This window comes from Cupressus sempervirens, chromosome 10 (assembly GCF_028749045.1).
Source record: "Cupressus sempervirens isolate cs-2001-9-10 chromosome 10, ASM2874904v1, whole genome shotgun sequence".
In the NCBI taxonomy this organism is placed as follows: domain Eukaryota; kingdom Viridiplantae; phylum Streptophyta; class Pinopsida; order Cupressales; family Cupressaceae; genus Cupressus; species Cupressus sempervirens.
Window position 1 is genome coordinate 348,195,178 of NC_143127.1, and position 16,347 is coordinate 348,211,524.

The following is a 16,347-nucleotide window of genomic DNA, read 5'->3' on the forward strand; positions in this document are numbered from 1 at the left end:
TGCACACTTGCGCATGAAGTTGGGTGCACTAGAGCATGCCAATATGATTTGCTAATTGTATATTACATCTTGCACAAGGATGGAGTGGACCTAAAGGAAGTGAAGCTATTACAACACAGAGATGCAGTCATAGGAGGATGCAAAGAAAAAAGAAAGAAAAAGTAAGAATGAGGCAGGGGAAATAGGTTTTTATAGCCTCTCCCACCCTCCTACCTAATGTAGAGACCTGCAGCTCCGCAGTTGCATAGCTATGGTAGTTTGGCCTTCCAAAAACATTCCCTCACATGTTTTGGTGCATCATCACACCTATTTAGGTGCACTGGTGTGCCTTGTTCTTGCTAAAAAGGCCTTCAATTGTTAAATATTCAATCCCTAAACAAACAAGCCACTTGGGTGAGACTTGAATGTAAACTAGGGGACTAAGAAAGATGCCAAAATGGCTCAGATCCTAGACTAGGACTCTAAAAAGCCAATAAATCAAGTAGGGGGTCATCATTTCTATTAGGAAATGGGGTGTGCATTGTGAAACCACAACAGTTAGTTGTAAATGTATTTGCACATAAAGGGCATTGATTTTGATGAGATATTCTCCCCTAGTGTTAAAATGATTTCTATCCATACTATTTTAAGTATTGTGGCTATTGAAGATTTGCATTTGGAGTAGCTTGATGTTAAAACAACCTTCCTTCATGGTGATTTGGATGAAGAGATATATGGCTCAGCCATAGGGATTTGAGGTCAAAGGTAAGGAGAATTGAATGTGCATATTGAAGAAAAGTTTACATGGCTTGAAGCAAGAACCTCTATAATGGTATTTAAAATTTGAGAATTTTATGCATGAGCATAGATATAGTAGGTTTCATTTAGACCATTGTATCTACTTTAAGAGTTTGGATGATGAAAACTACCTTATTTTATGTCTATATGTTGAAGATATGCTTGTAGCTAGGTCTAACATGGATCATATTAAGGGGTTGAAATTCCATTTAGCACATGGATTTTCTATGAAGGGTTTGGGGGCCAATCCTTGGTATGAAGATTTGTAGAGATAGAAAGAAAAAGAAATTGACATTATGTAATTATATTACAAAGGTGTTGCAACGCTTCTCTATGGAGAATGCTAAAGCTATTAGCACACCTTTACCTAATCATTTGAAGTTGACTAAGGAGATGTGTCCCAAGATACAAAAAGAGGAGGATAAGATGTCTAAGGTACCTTATGCTTTAGCTATAGGAAGCTTTATGTATGCTATGGTATGTACAAGGCTAGATATTTCAAATACAGTGGGAGTTGTTAGTAGGCATATGAGTCATCTAGGAATTGAGCATTGAAATGTAGTTAAATGGATTCTTAGTTACTTGAGAGGAGTATTCAAAAAGTGTTTACATTTTGGAGGCTCTACTACTAGTTTATAGGGATATGTTGACTCAAATTTGACAAGAGATATTGATACCAGGTGGAGTACTAAAAGTTATGCATTTACTATTAGTGGGGTAGTAGTGAGCTAGATTTCTAGGTTATAGAAGGTTAATGCTTTATCCACTACAAAGGAAAAGTATGTTTCTACTATAGAGGTAGCCAAGGAGATGATATGGCTTCAGTACTTCCTGGAAGAATTGGGACACCCTTAGAAGGATAATTATTTTTTTATAGATAGTCAAAGTGTCATCCATCTTGCAAATAATTCAGCTTTGCATTCAACGACAAAACACATTCAATTGTGGTACCATTTCATTCGATCAGTTTTGGATTATGGACAATTAAAGCTGAACAAGATACATATAGATGAAAATACAACAAATATGTTTACAAAGGTAGTGACAAGTGAGATGTTGAACTCCTCTTCAGCTTTGGTTGGTCTTCTAGATTGAATAGAATAAAAGAACAATAGAGTCCATGGTGGTTTGATCTAGTGGGAGCCTCATGGAGTAGTGGCATAGCTACATGATCACTCTCCAAGTGGAAGATTATTGTCTACTATAGAGCCTAATCAATTCCCAAGTGGGAGATTGTTAGTCTATGGTGACTAATTAGGGAAGTATTATACATACGAACAAAATTTTTGGGCCCTATTTTTTTAGGATTTTGGGCCAACATGTAATAATTAATTACAACCTTAAAGTGGTAAAAATACTTGTATAAAAGAGCTTAGGGTTAGGGATTGTTTCATAATGTGTGGTGCAAAAATTGCATCTTGCAGTGGTATTGAGTTGTAAGGGATTACAGATTGTAATCAAGTTGTAATCACTAGATCATAATAATATTGGACTTGTTGTTTGGTGGACATAGCCTAGGGATTGGGTGAACCACATTAAATCATGGTGTCTTGCGTTATCTTCTGTGCAATCTATTATTTTTTGATATTGTTTGTATTTGCATGTAATTATTATTTTTGTCTATGGTTTATCCTTATAGGTTTTCTCTACAAGTTAACTTTGGATCTCCTTTGTACAATGTCTGATCCGATCTCTCAATCTGATATCTCCTTTTAGTCCTTCACTGCCTCAATTTCCCTTGTATGAACTAATTCTAGACTTAGCCTTTCTTGCTCTATTATATCCTTGTTTTCTCCTTCACTTGAAAATTGATTCACACATGCATATAGTCCTCTATCGCTTGTAATACCCCAAAATTGGCACATTGCCATATTAACCAACTTTGGTTTATTCAATCATTCCTATGTCCTATTTTACTAGGCAATTATATTTCTAATAATCACTACTTGACCTAGGTGTCAAATGTAGAAAATCCTAATCTACATTAATCATATTTATTTAATTGCTAAATATTGTCTCAAATTAGCTACATAAACCTATTTATTTAATTTAATTTAATTATAAGTGTTCTACTTTAATTAAATTAAAATGACCTCTTTAGCTAATATACAAAGGAATTGAATATATTTAATTTAATAAGATATCTCCTCTTTTTAATTATTGAATTTAATTATTCAATTAGTTAAAGTTATCCATTTATGAGGTCATATTCTATTTTATTAAATTAAATATTCTCAAAAAGGTGATCAATTAACTTCTTTTATCACTTGAAAAGGAATCGGTTAGCTCCTTTTATCACTCAAAAAGGAACTAGTTAACTCCTTTTATCACTCAAAAAGGAACCAGTTAACTCCTTTTATCACTTAAAAAGGAACCAATTAACTCCTTTTATCACTCAAAATGAAACTAGTTAACTCCTTTATCACTCAAAGGTAAGTAGTTAACTCCCTTTTCATGAGGAAGTTTCCTTTATGACTGGCTCTCCTCTTCAATCTTGACTATCCATTCTGATTAATCTCGACCATCGATCGCCTCTTGGATTCTATAAAAGAAGCTCTCCATTCCTCATTAAAAAGGTTGAAAATGGGGAATTTGTGTCAAACTCATGTAGAAATATTGACTCAATTTATTCTTGCATTCTTAGTCTAATTCTTACATTGCAATCTCATATTAGCTTAAAAATCCATTCATTTAGCATAGCATATTTCTTCATTTATTAGATTAAAAATTGCATCTCTCATCTAGATTAATTTTAATTTCATTTAGATGCATAAATCCTTCATTCTAGAGGTCTAGTTGCCTAGTTCTCATTCTGAGAGCAAAGACATAATCTTTCTAGTTAGAATGCAACAGGTCACTCTGTTAGACTTTTCAAATAAACAATCCAATGTTTATTCTAGGATGATCCCACAAGTAATGACCATGTTGAAGTGTTTATGAGGATATGAGGCCCACATTTCACACACACATTTCTTGTGTGCACCGTGGGGCACAAAAAATAAAATTTTCTAGCCTCATTTTCTCTATTTTTTGCATTTTTTATTATTTTATTGCATTTGTCCATATAGGTTTCCAAATTTTTGTGCAAGAAATCTCATTTTTGTGTAGAGACCTAAAGATTTTGCATCTTCATCTATACTTTCTTGTGTGAAGAAGTGCATAAGTGTGTAGTTTCTCACATGGTGCACTCTGTTTCTTCATGCAATTCTATGCAAGATTTCACATGAAATTCTACAACAACACAGTTTTCTAGATTACAATTTTTAATGATGTTTGACTAATGATTTTTTTTATGCATTTTATTTCTAATTTATTTCTTTCTTTCTTTTGTAGCTTAATATTGGTTTGTAGGACATTTCAAAAAAATCAAAAAATTTATTATTTAAAAAAAGAGTATAAAATGAATTTTGACTTTTGATGTTTTCATATATTTTGATATTTTCTAAGCTATTTTATGGGTATAAAAAAGAACAAAAAAATTTCAATTTTATTTTCCCATAGTTAACTTTCTATTTGACTAATGGTGTTTTCTAAAGTATTTTCACTTGGATTTCTAGTTTTCAATAGCTTAATAGTGGTTTGTAGGACACTTTACAAAGACACATTTTATCCAAATACTTAAAACATATATTGACTATGTGAATGTAGGATGCTTTTCAAAGATATGCATGATGAAGACTTGTTTCAAACCCACATAAATGTTGTGTCTTCTTTTATTGCTTTTGACACATAGTATAAATAGGGCTTGTGAACTTCATAGGGTGCAAGACAGGGGAATAGGGGAGTATGCTCTTTACCACTTGGAGGTCATGACCAAGGGTTAATCAAAAGCCTAGAAGCCTCTGAAAGATGGATTTTGAGGGAGGCAAGCAAGTTAGTGGTTCTCCCAAATGAAGCCTTTAATGAAGAGATGATGATTTACTTTTAGGGGATCAAAGCCTTGGAATAGGCCAAGGTGGGATCGATTAAGCTAACTCAACGATTAACATGTCTTGCATGTTTAGGAAAGGAAATGAGGTAGAGGAGTATGCTCTCTATCCTTGAGGGAAATCAAAAACTTTGACCCTTAGATCAAAACCACCAGTCCTAGTCAATCCTATAGAGGGCCTACTAGAGTGGTCCAACCTTTGAGAATGACCCAAGTGAGCACACTCCTTTTTTCGAAGATTCCACCTCACTCTAATAAATAAGCTTTGTTGAGCAAAAGACTCCAAAGCCATATTAAATTTCCTCTTCTTCATTCTGATATCACATATCAAGAAGAGGCTCTGTAAACTACACTAGTTGGCACTAGCCCTAGTCTTGCTATTCAAGTGTGTGCACTTACAAATGTTGGTGTGGTTTGGTGGGCTCAACTTTTCTTGTGAAGCCATTGGGGATTAGTATGAATGGAAGCCAATTAAAAACTATGTAGTTAGTCACTACTCGGTTCACCTCTGAAAGGAGACATAATCTTTGTGCAAGGAGGGGGAAGAATCTCTCTTATAGAACTCACCATAGGCATGCAACTGGGCATTGGAAGCTCATATACACACTTGACCCCTATGAAAAGGGTGTTCATTTAGCATATATGTTATTGAGCCCTTTGAATACACCAAAAACATGGGCACCCTCTAGTGGGTGACATGGTTGTGTGATGTGTGCGCATGCACATAAGTTGTGGGACAAAGGTTTTGCCTTCTCTACCAATTTTCTATTTTAGGGATAAAATTATGTTTTTTATTGAGTCTTTGAACATTGTCAAAACTTGTCAAAAAAACCAAACATCAAGACCCCTTCGAGTTTTTTTGTCTTCACTTGGGTTGTTTGGCTACTGCTTTCTTCCCATGTTTATCTTAAAACCAATTGTCTTGTTGAAAAGAACCAAAGTGTTGTCCAAAATTTGATAATAGTCTTACTACCTATCTGAAATCTATCCAAACAACCAACAATCTATGTAGAATAGTTTGAAACTTGTAAAAATTGCTTCAAATTTTAGTTTCTTGTTTGTTAGAGCTACCTATGCTCTAAATCTGGTCAATTATCTATAACATTTTACCTCTTTTCTATCTGCAAACAATGTCAAATAGTGCATTCTTGCTTAGCTAATAACTTGTGACCTACACACAAACTAGTCTTGTCTCTTGTTTATTGTATCCTTAGTTTTTTGTGCTTTTCATAATTTGTGTTACAATAGTCATAATCTTTGGTTGTTCTATCCATTACTTAGACAACTTGTACCTTATTATACAGTACACTCATCTTTCTTTTTGAGACTATGTTCTAGTGTGGTCCTTGTTTAAGTTATTGCTTTTTGTATTTGTCTATGACTGTGGCAACAAGAAGTGGAAATGTGTTTTATCCCCAAATACCTAGATGAGGTAGAGCTAGGGGTACTAATCATGCATATGTCACTCTTTAGTTTATACATGGTCTATCTCTAGTTCATCTAGTGAGGAATCTTCATGATCCCCCTCACTTGTCAAATCATCTCATGTTCAGAGAACACTCTCTATAAAATTACAACAAATGAGGAACCCCTTGTATCAAGAGGATCCTAAAACTAGCAAAGGTCATACATCTCCAAACAACACAACTAAATCCTTATTTAGACAACCTTTTCAACCAACATATACCAAAACTTATCACATCCCTAAAATGGCTAAATTAGAACTAGAACATGGAGAACATAGTAGAGACAAAGATCAACACAAGACTAAAAGAGATTGGGAATATTTTACTGATGACAATGAAGAAGAGGTATAAATACTCCCTGAGCATATCAAAAAATGTTGTAAAGATAAAAATTTCAATAAGGTCATGGAGATCTTGCTTTACAAAGAGAAAGAGAAATACTTTCTCAAACTTGCCCAAGAGGGAGCCAAGCTACCTCATCACTTTAACATTGAAACTATCATTAAACATGAAGAGGAAACTGAGACTTCCAAATTGCAAAAGAAATTGAAAATCATGCAAAAATAGTTAGCCCTAATGATGCATGATAAGGACAAACCTACAAAAGCATACACCCTAGAGGCTCTTTGTCCATTTCCTTTTGACAAGAGTATAGACATGCCTCCTTTTCCAAGAGGAGTTGAGTTACCTAAGTATGATAAATACTTTGGTACCACTAATCTCCAAGATCATTTGTGGGAATTTGGTGCCTTGTCTATGGAATTTATGCATAATCAGACATATCTCATGTGTTTATTCCCAAGGCTAGGTGGTTAGGCTATGGAGTGGTTCTCACACTTGCCTATTGGTATCAAAATATTTGATGAAATTGCTAACTTTTTTGTCCAAAATTACTCTCACAACATATAGCACTTAGTTAATATTCAAGACTTGTGCAACCTTAAATAGAGAGTTGGGGAACCTTTCCTCACATTCCTTTAGAGATGGAGATAACTTTACACCAAATACTCACATAAAATCCTGAAAATAGAGAAACTTGACATCTTTATGGATAACCTCCTACTTGATTTTGGGTATAAAGTTCAACTTCAAGGTCCATGTACCTTCAAAGACATGGTCACACAAGCTATCCAGATAGAGGAATTCATGGTCAAAAAGGGTGAAATAACCCTTCAAAAAGACACTAAACAAGGGTTAACCTCTAATAAAGACAAGTCCAAATATGTGAACAAAATACAAGAGGTTGTGCATGATGGATTTGTTGATAACATCACTCCTAAACCTCCCAAGGTAGTGTTCAATCTTACAGATAATCTCAGACCATCCAAGAATGTTGAGAAAACTCCTCTTGACAATAAGACATCTAAGAACAAACCAAGGAACTCATGGGCTACATGCCCTAAATGAGATTTTACACCTCTTGGTGAACCTTTGGATGTGGTTTACAAGACCTTGTTACAAAAAAAACTCATTTCTCCATTGGACAATTCTCGTCCTTCTAATCCACAACCACGACCACCATGGTGGAACAAAAATTCATTTTGTGAATACCACCAAAAAAATGGTCACAAAACTAGTAATTGTATCAACTTGTGTCACAAAATCCAAGATCTAATCAATGATGGTGACATTATTTTTGATGGACATAAAAAGAACTCAAATCACAAGGCTTTCAAGGAGCCATTCCCTCAATATGAAAAAGGAGAAAACTCAAAACCAAAGCCTAACAACAAGGTCAACTATACATACTCTAAAAATGATGATGAGATATTCCATATGGTTGAACCAGTAGGTGTTGAGCATTGTGAAATTATCACCATCAAGGGTAAACAAGAAAAAACTAAACCTAAGATACCATTTTTATTAAGGGGTCCTACTTCCAACATATTTGACAGTGATTCATCACAAACTTGTGCCAACATTGTTACACATTCTCATGCTAGGTTACTACTTAAAGGCCCCACACCTTTTGCTCTTGAGATAGAACAACACAAAGATAAACCTCTTGCTAGTCCATCTAGCAAAGGAAAAAAACTTTCTAGTTATAGTATACTTGATCAATTACAGTGAACAAATGCTCAAATCATGATCTTTGAACTACTCAAAATCTCACCTGCTCTTAGGCAGATTCTTGACAAAGCCCTCACTAAGGAAAGTGTCCCTCAAGATCCTGATATTGAGAGGTTCCAAGCTATGGTAGGTCATTTTACTTCACCTTACTATATGAATTTCTCTGATGAAGATGACAATTCACTAAATCACCCACATAATCAACCTCTACACATTGAGGTTATGATACACCAGAAATGTGTCTGACATGTGCTTATTGATAATGGAGCTAGTTTGAATATTGTCTCTACTACTTTGCTCAAACAATTAGAATATTCTGAAGAGTCTATTGATCCACAACACAAGAAAACTATCAAAGCATATGATGAAGTCAAGCAAAAATATTTGGGTCTTGTTGTGTTACCTCTTTGAGTTGGTCTTGTAAAAAGGGATGTCACTTGTTAAGTGTTAGACATTCCTTTATCTTATAATATTCTGCTAGGAAGACCATGGAAACATGAGATGCAAGTTGTACCTTCCACTTATCATCAATGCATAAAATTCCCATTTCATGGCTCTGAAGTCACTGTACTATAACATGTTGAAATCTACTACAAACTTCATTCCTACTAATAGAGAGTCTATAGATTATCATGATAACAAGCTAAAGCAAATCGAGTAGTCACTAAAGTTGAAAGAAACTAGAATGGGTGAATAACAAATGGAACCTGTTCTGTCATTGACATCTCTTCCTAAATCTCCTTGTCATTATGGGAGACCCTCTGAAGTGAAGAGACCTTTTGTGTTGAAACCTCAAACTAAGTATAATGGTACATTTGTCAAAGCTACTATCCCTCTTAAGGAGGAAAGTGAAAATAGAGGTATTGATGCATGGATCTATAAAGAAGAAACTCCAATTGACCTCATAGAATTGTCTCATGAAATTACTCAAGAGAAGTATGGTCTAGGTCTTAAACTCATCAAAATCTTTGGCTACAAGGGAACTGGTCCTATTGGATGCAATAAAAATGGTCTAATTGATCTGATCAAAGTGATAGCTAGGAGGAACCAAGATACATCTGGTCTAGGATTCAAGAAGATTCCCTTCCATCTAGGGATCAATAAATTTGTGATAGAACCTGAAAATTCATCTAACAATGAGTCATAAGTTGAGTTTAATTATCATGAAGATGATGTTGATGATGAGGATCCTTGTCCTTATCCCATTCCTAATGATCTTGCTGAATTCTTTGTTGAAACTGATGATTTTGTACCACATGTTAGCACCATGGATGGTGATGGTGATACTTCTTATGATACTACTAATTCACATAATACCTAACAAGAACCAAAAGAGTCTAGTCATGCTTTGCACATTGAGTATCTTTGTAAAAATAAAAATGATGAAGGAGAGTTTGTCCCTATCACTATTGGGTAATTTTATAGTTTGTACCATGTAGCATAGATTCTAAGGAATATGAATTTGAATCTCTCTCAGAGGAAACTATAGACAAAGATATAGATCAAGTTCATGTCTATGAAAACTTCCTCAAGGTAGGTGAAGCATCTAGGGTTAGGTTAGATGAGTCTTATCTAGTTGGTGTCATCAAGTCTTCAATTAATGATGTAGAACTCAGAGATATTCAAACACACTTACGAACGAAGCCACTCTAGGTCTCAAATTAATTGTCTAAGCATTTGATGATTATATTGTGAATGCTATGGAACTCACCACTTCTCTTTCACTCACCTATCCTAAGCTTATAGACTAGAATTCTAATGCATCTAGCAAAGTCCCTACATTCTAGAATGACTATGCTCTTGCCTATTACTTAAACATTGATGAACCTATAATTTCTTCCACCAACAAAGAAAGTGTCAACATGATTGAAGCTAACATCAAATATCTTATTCATTAAATCAAAAGGAAAAGAAATAAAAAGTTTGATGGCGAAAACCACATTGTGGCAGTGTCAGAACCTAAAAAAGTAAAAATAAAAGATGTGTCCAAGGGTGAAAACCTCTTTGAGGCACCTATAGATGAGATATTTGATGCACTTCCTAGTAATTTTTAGTAAAGATCATTAGTTTTGATAGGACCAACACAGTCAATCAACTTGGGAACAAAAGAACATCCTCACATGATACATCTTGCACAATTTTTGTCTCTAGAGGAAAAGGAAGAATTCATTGCCTTCTTCCTAGAGAAAAAGATAAACTTTGCATGGACATATTTAGACATGCCAGGATTAGATCTTGATCTCATAATGCATCACTTTTCCATTACACCAAGAGTTAATCTAGTCAAACAAAAACTTAGAAAAATGCATCCTCATGGTGCATTGCTTGTCAAAGCTAAATTGGAAAAGCTTTTGAAAGCTAGTTTCATCTTAGCTATTGATTATGTTGAATGGATTCAAACATTGTTCTGGTCTCCAAGCATGACAAATCTATAAGAGTTTGTACAAATTTCTGAGATCTAAACTTAGCATGTCCAAAGGATGATTTTCCACTCCCCAACATTGATATGATAGTGGATATGATGATAGAATATGAAATGTACTCACTCATGGATGGATTTTTTGGTTATAATCAAATCAAAATTGCACTAAAAGATTAGGAAAAGACTACTTTCACTTGTGCATGGGGAACTTTCTACTAGCATGTGATGCCATTTGGCTTGAAAAATGCTAGTGCTACATATTAGAGGGCAGTTAGTACAATTTTTCTACATAAAAAAATGGCGGATTATATTGATGATACCTTAGTTAAGAGTGCAAAACAAAATACTCATCTTCAAGATTTCAGACCTATCCTAGATCGTATGGAAAAATTTAGTCTAAGACTTAACTCCAAGAATTGTGTATTCGGTGTGACATCTAGGAAGCTACTTGGCTACATTGTCTCTACAAAAGGAATTGAGGTTGTTCTAGAGAAAGTTCAAGAAATCATGGACATGCCTCCACCTCACAATATTAGTCAGATAAGGGGCTTACAAGGTAGACTTCAATCCATTCATAGATTCATCTCACAACTAGAAAATATGTCACAATCTTTTACCAAGATGCTGCATAAAGATGTGAAATACAATTAGAGTCAATTATACAAGTAGAGCTTAACAAAGATAAAGCAATACCTTGCTAATAGACCAATCTTGATGCCTCCTATTCACAAGAAGCCTCTTATCTTGTATAATTTAGGAACAAAATTATCTCTAGGTATCTTGCTAGCACAAGAAGACAATGATAACAAAGAAAGAACTATCTACTATCTAAGTTGCATGCTGATTTCTTATGAAATGAATTATAGTATCATTGAGAAAGTTTTCTTGGCAGTTTTCTTTCCTTCTCAAAATTTGAGACACTACATGCTTTCTCATACTACATGACTTGTTGCTAAAATTGATCCACTAAAGTACTTACTCAATAAAGAAGCTCTAAAAGGACAATTGGCTAAGTGGGTCATGATACTAAATGAGTTTGACATTTAGTATGTTGAAAAAAAGGCTATCAAAGGACAAGAAATTGTTGATCAGTTACCAAAAGCACCAATGGAGAGTACTCTTTCACTCAACATTGAATTTCTTGATGAATCAATTCTAATAATTACACATCAAACTTGGATGATGTTCTTCGATGGTTCATTCACACAACAGGGATCAAGTGTTGGACTCTTGTTCAACACACCATAGAGGTACTCATTGCCTAAGGCATATAAGATTTGTTTTCCTTGTACAATTAATATTGTAGAGTATGAAGCTCTCACTAATGGCATGAATATTTTAGTTGAGTGGAGAGTGGATCAATTAAACATCTTTGGTGATTCATAGCTTATAATCAACTAGGTCAGTGATGTATATCAAAAAAAAGGTGAGAAATTGATCCCTTATAAACACATGGTGGATAACATGAAGAAAAACTTTTCTCATATCACTTTTCAATAGATTCCTTGGGTAGACAACAAAGTAGTTGATGCGATGGCTACTCTTGCTTCCTTGTTACAAATACCAAAAAATGATCCCTGACATGAGTTCTTGGTGGAAACATTATTCTACCCTATCTATGACTCTCCCAAATCTAGGATGATCTATTCTATAGTAGGACATGACTCATCTCACTACCACCACATATACTCTTACTTACATGTTCAAACCATTCTTGAAAATTTAACCCAGAATGAAGGACATCACCTTATTTGTAATGTTTCATAGTATGTTATTATTGAAGACTCCTTAAGTGTCTAGAACCTAATGAGTCCAAACACACATTAATAGATGTACATGAGGGCATTTTCATATCTCACTCAAATGGCTTGACACTAGCTCATAAAATTATTGGAGCTGGTTACTATTGGCCAAATATGGAGCAAGAGACAATCAAATATGCTAAGTCCTATAAGAAATGTCAGATCCATGGGAATCTAATTCACACTCTAAATAGAGATCTAATTCCATTTGTTACACTATGGCCATTTCAATAGTGGGCCTTTGATCTTGTGGATCAGATTCACCAATCTTCTTCATATGGACATAAGTTTATCATTACCACTATAGACTACTTCACTAAGGGGGTAGAGGTAGTCCCTCTTTCCATAAAAAATGGAAAAGTGTAGCTTTTTTCATTATGAATTACATCATATGTAGGTATGGTGTACCTTCCTCCATTATTACTGACAATGGAGGATAGTTTAAAAATAAGGATCTTAAGGAGTTATGTAAAAGGTTTAGAATCACACAACATTGGTCTTCTATTTATTACCCCTAGGGTAATGGTCAAGTGGAAGCATCCAACAAGGAAAACCTTAAGATATTGTATCGTACAATTAGTAAATCTAGAAGGGACTAGCACCTTCAGATTAATCTAGCTTTATGGGCTTACAAAACAAGTATTAGAACTCCAACAGGTACAACACCCTTTGCTTTAGTATATGGAGTGGATGTTGTGCTTCCCATTGAGGTTGAGATTCCTACTTTGAGAATCTCCATAAAGGGTCTCATCCCTAATGAAGACTATAAAATATCTCAGCTTTAGGAGCTAGAATTGTTAGATGAATGTTGGCAAGTGGTGTGCGATCATCTCTAAGCTTATCAACAATGTATGTCTAGAAGTTACAATAAGAAAGTTAAGCCATGTGACTTCCAACTGGGTGATCTCATTCTGAGAGAAAACCCTAAGAATAAACAACAATGAGTACAAAAGGAGAAGTTTGAATCCAACTAGCTTGGTTCATACATAGTCATTGTAGTGTTTGGATTTGGTGCTTACCAACTTTCTATAGTTGAGGGAGAGGTGCTTAAGGAGCCCATCAACACTCTCCACCTAAAGTGGTTCCATAGCTGATTTGATCTTAGAAGCTCTTTGTATATATTTAAATCAGATGAAAAAATCTAAAAATTACAAAAAGTCCTGAAAAAATCATTATCTTATTGAAAACCTAGCAATAGGTTCCTTGGTAATACCAAAAACATTTGAAAATTTCAAAAATACAAAAAAATCAAAAAGAGAAAATACAAAAAAATTGAAAAATAAAAAATGTGCCATTGATGGCGTAGATGCTTAAAATCGTCCCTAAACACTATATTAATTAATTTTAATATTGCCCGTGACATCATAATTAATTATATTTCTTACATTCTTCTACTTATTTAATTAAATTAATTAATTAAATGAGTTCATTCTCTTAAGTATTTAAATCTAATTTAAATACTTCTAGCCTTAATGTGTTAAATTAATTTAACACATGATCCTCCATGTTTCCCCATTTTAAATTTTTATTTATTTATTTAAACCCACACATCCCATTAATTCCTCTAAACCCATGATTAAATTAAATCTCATTTAATTTAATCTTGAGCCTAACCTAGAGCCTAGCCTATAACCATCATTTTCATCCTCTTAAGCCTACTTCTTCTCTAATCACACTTAATCATTTCTAATCTTCGTCCTAATCCCCCTCATTAGCTTAAGAGTGTGCTCACATATGTGTGAGATGGCATGCCTACACACTCTCCTTTGCACTCTTGTCTCCCACTCTTCTTCTCAAGTTTTCTCACACATGTGTGAGAAAACTTTGAATTCTTGACCACTTGCATGGCTTGCATGTCACCTTATGTAGCATCTACATGGATTCCACCTCACCAAGCCCTCCCTCAAGCCTATAAATAGAGGCCTTGTCTTAAGCATTTTCATCTCCCATTATTGCATTGTTACCATGCCATTTTGAGTCTTGAGTTTTCATGCTAGGGTTTTCATTGTAGTTTGAGTTTTCATAGAGATTTCTAGGTGAATACTAACCATTTGGTAGCTGGTTTAGCTTTGCATTTGAATTATTGGTTTAGTTTACATGTATTTTCTCATCTCCATCTCATTTACATCTTAGTTTAGTTTGCATATCTAGTTAATTTATTTGTTGCGTTTCATATTCTCACCATTGAATGCTTTCAAGTATGGCTTTCTCCATAGCCATTTCTTGAAGTATTCTTCATTTCATGTATTTTAGGATCATATTGCATCCTCAGTCACATTTTCACATCCACTCAAGAAATTCACTCCATTGTTGTGTTTATGAGAGCACATCAAACATACCCTCCATCTTAACACAGAACCAAAGCCTCTCATGGGTGCCTTTGTTGAACTATAGAGGTGGCTAGAAGACTTGATTTGTTGGCTACTTTGAGTTGTAGAACTCAAGCAAGCATTAGTTTAGTTTTTCATTTTGATAAATTCTTGTTACATGTTTTGATTTGAACTAATGTTTTCTTGTTGATTCATGCTCCCAACAGGTCATTTCTTCTAGCACATAGATAGAAACTTGGAAATAGGCATCATGGTAACAAAAATAGAATTTTTACCAAGAAGGTGAAAACTTGGTAAATAGGTGCCTCTTTTTCCCGATGCTATATCTTAAGTGCATCTTCTGGCTCATGTAAAGTTTCTTTCCTTCTTCAGTTTGCTACTTTCACTCATGTATCCATGAATTGAATCTTGTCATAACTCAGGGGAAACACCCTATAGTATCATAGGAATATCTTGTGATATTCACCAATTGTTCTAACTACATCTACCTACTTTCGCTTGTGTCACTATTGAGATTCCTCTAATGGAATCTCTCTTGCAACCATCACTAGTTGTTTTAACTATGTCTGCTTACTATTGCTTGTGTCACTATTGAGATTCATCTCATGGAATCTCTCTTGTGACCATCACTAGTTGTTTTAACTACATTTGTCTACTATTTCTCATGTCACTTTTGAGATTCCTCTCATGGAACATCTCTCTAGTATTATTCACTAGTTGTTCTAACTCTATCTTCCTACTGTTGCTTGTATCACTTTTGAGATTCCTCTCACAGAACATCTCTCACGTCAGTTAGTTTGCCTTACACTAGGTGTATAATAATCATGCTCAAGGACATGCTTAGGAATAGTGTATTCAATCTAAAGATTATTTTTCCCCACCATGAGGTACATTTAATTTTGTCAACCCAGGGACATATACTTGAAATGGTCGGCACAGTATGTGCACTAGGTCTCTTAATGAGTCATTATGCTTATGCTGCAAGAAAGTAAAATGCAAGGAAAGAACCTACACTGGTGCTACAAGAAACTAACACTCTTAACTCTTTACTGAAATGAATATTGTAAATGCAATGAAATGCTAATATATATTCCAAATCAGTTCATCTACTATAACAATTCTTACAGATGTGGCAAGAACATTCACAAAATATGATGCTACAGGAAGGAACTTACAACTTCTACTTGCAAAACTAAGGATGCTTAAAAAAAAATCTACATTACTCTAATCTAATCCACCTTCCAAGTGAGCCCCCTTGGTTGGCTTCTGCTAATCTACTAGCACAGAATGTAAGCCAAGAACTATTTCATTATGTTTTAGAAATTCATTACATGGAAACAATACATAGAACTGTAAGAAAAAATTACTGCAAGAGTTAACAGTTTCTTGTTATAATCTTTCTTCTTCTAACTGCTAACACAATTGGTCAGATCCCTATAAATAGAAGATCAAAAATTATTCTGAAATACAAAAGAAAACAAACTAGCTATAAATCTATAGGAGAAAAAGAAGGAAAGATAACAGCTCAAGGCAAGAATAATAAAGTTCGGAC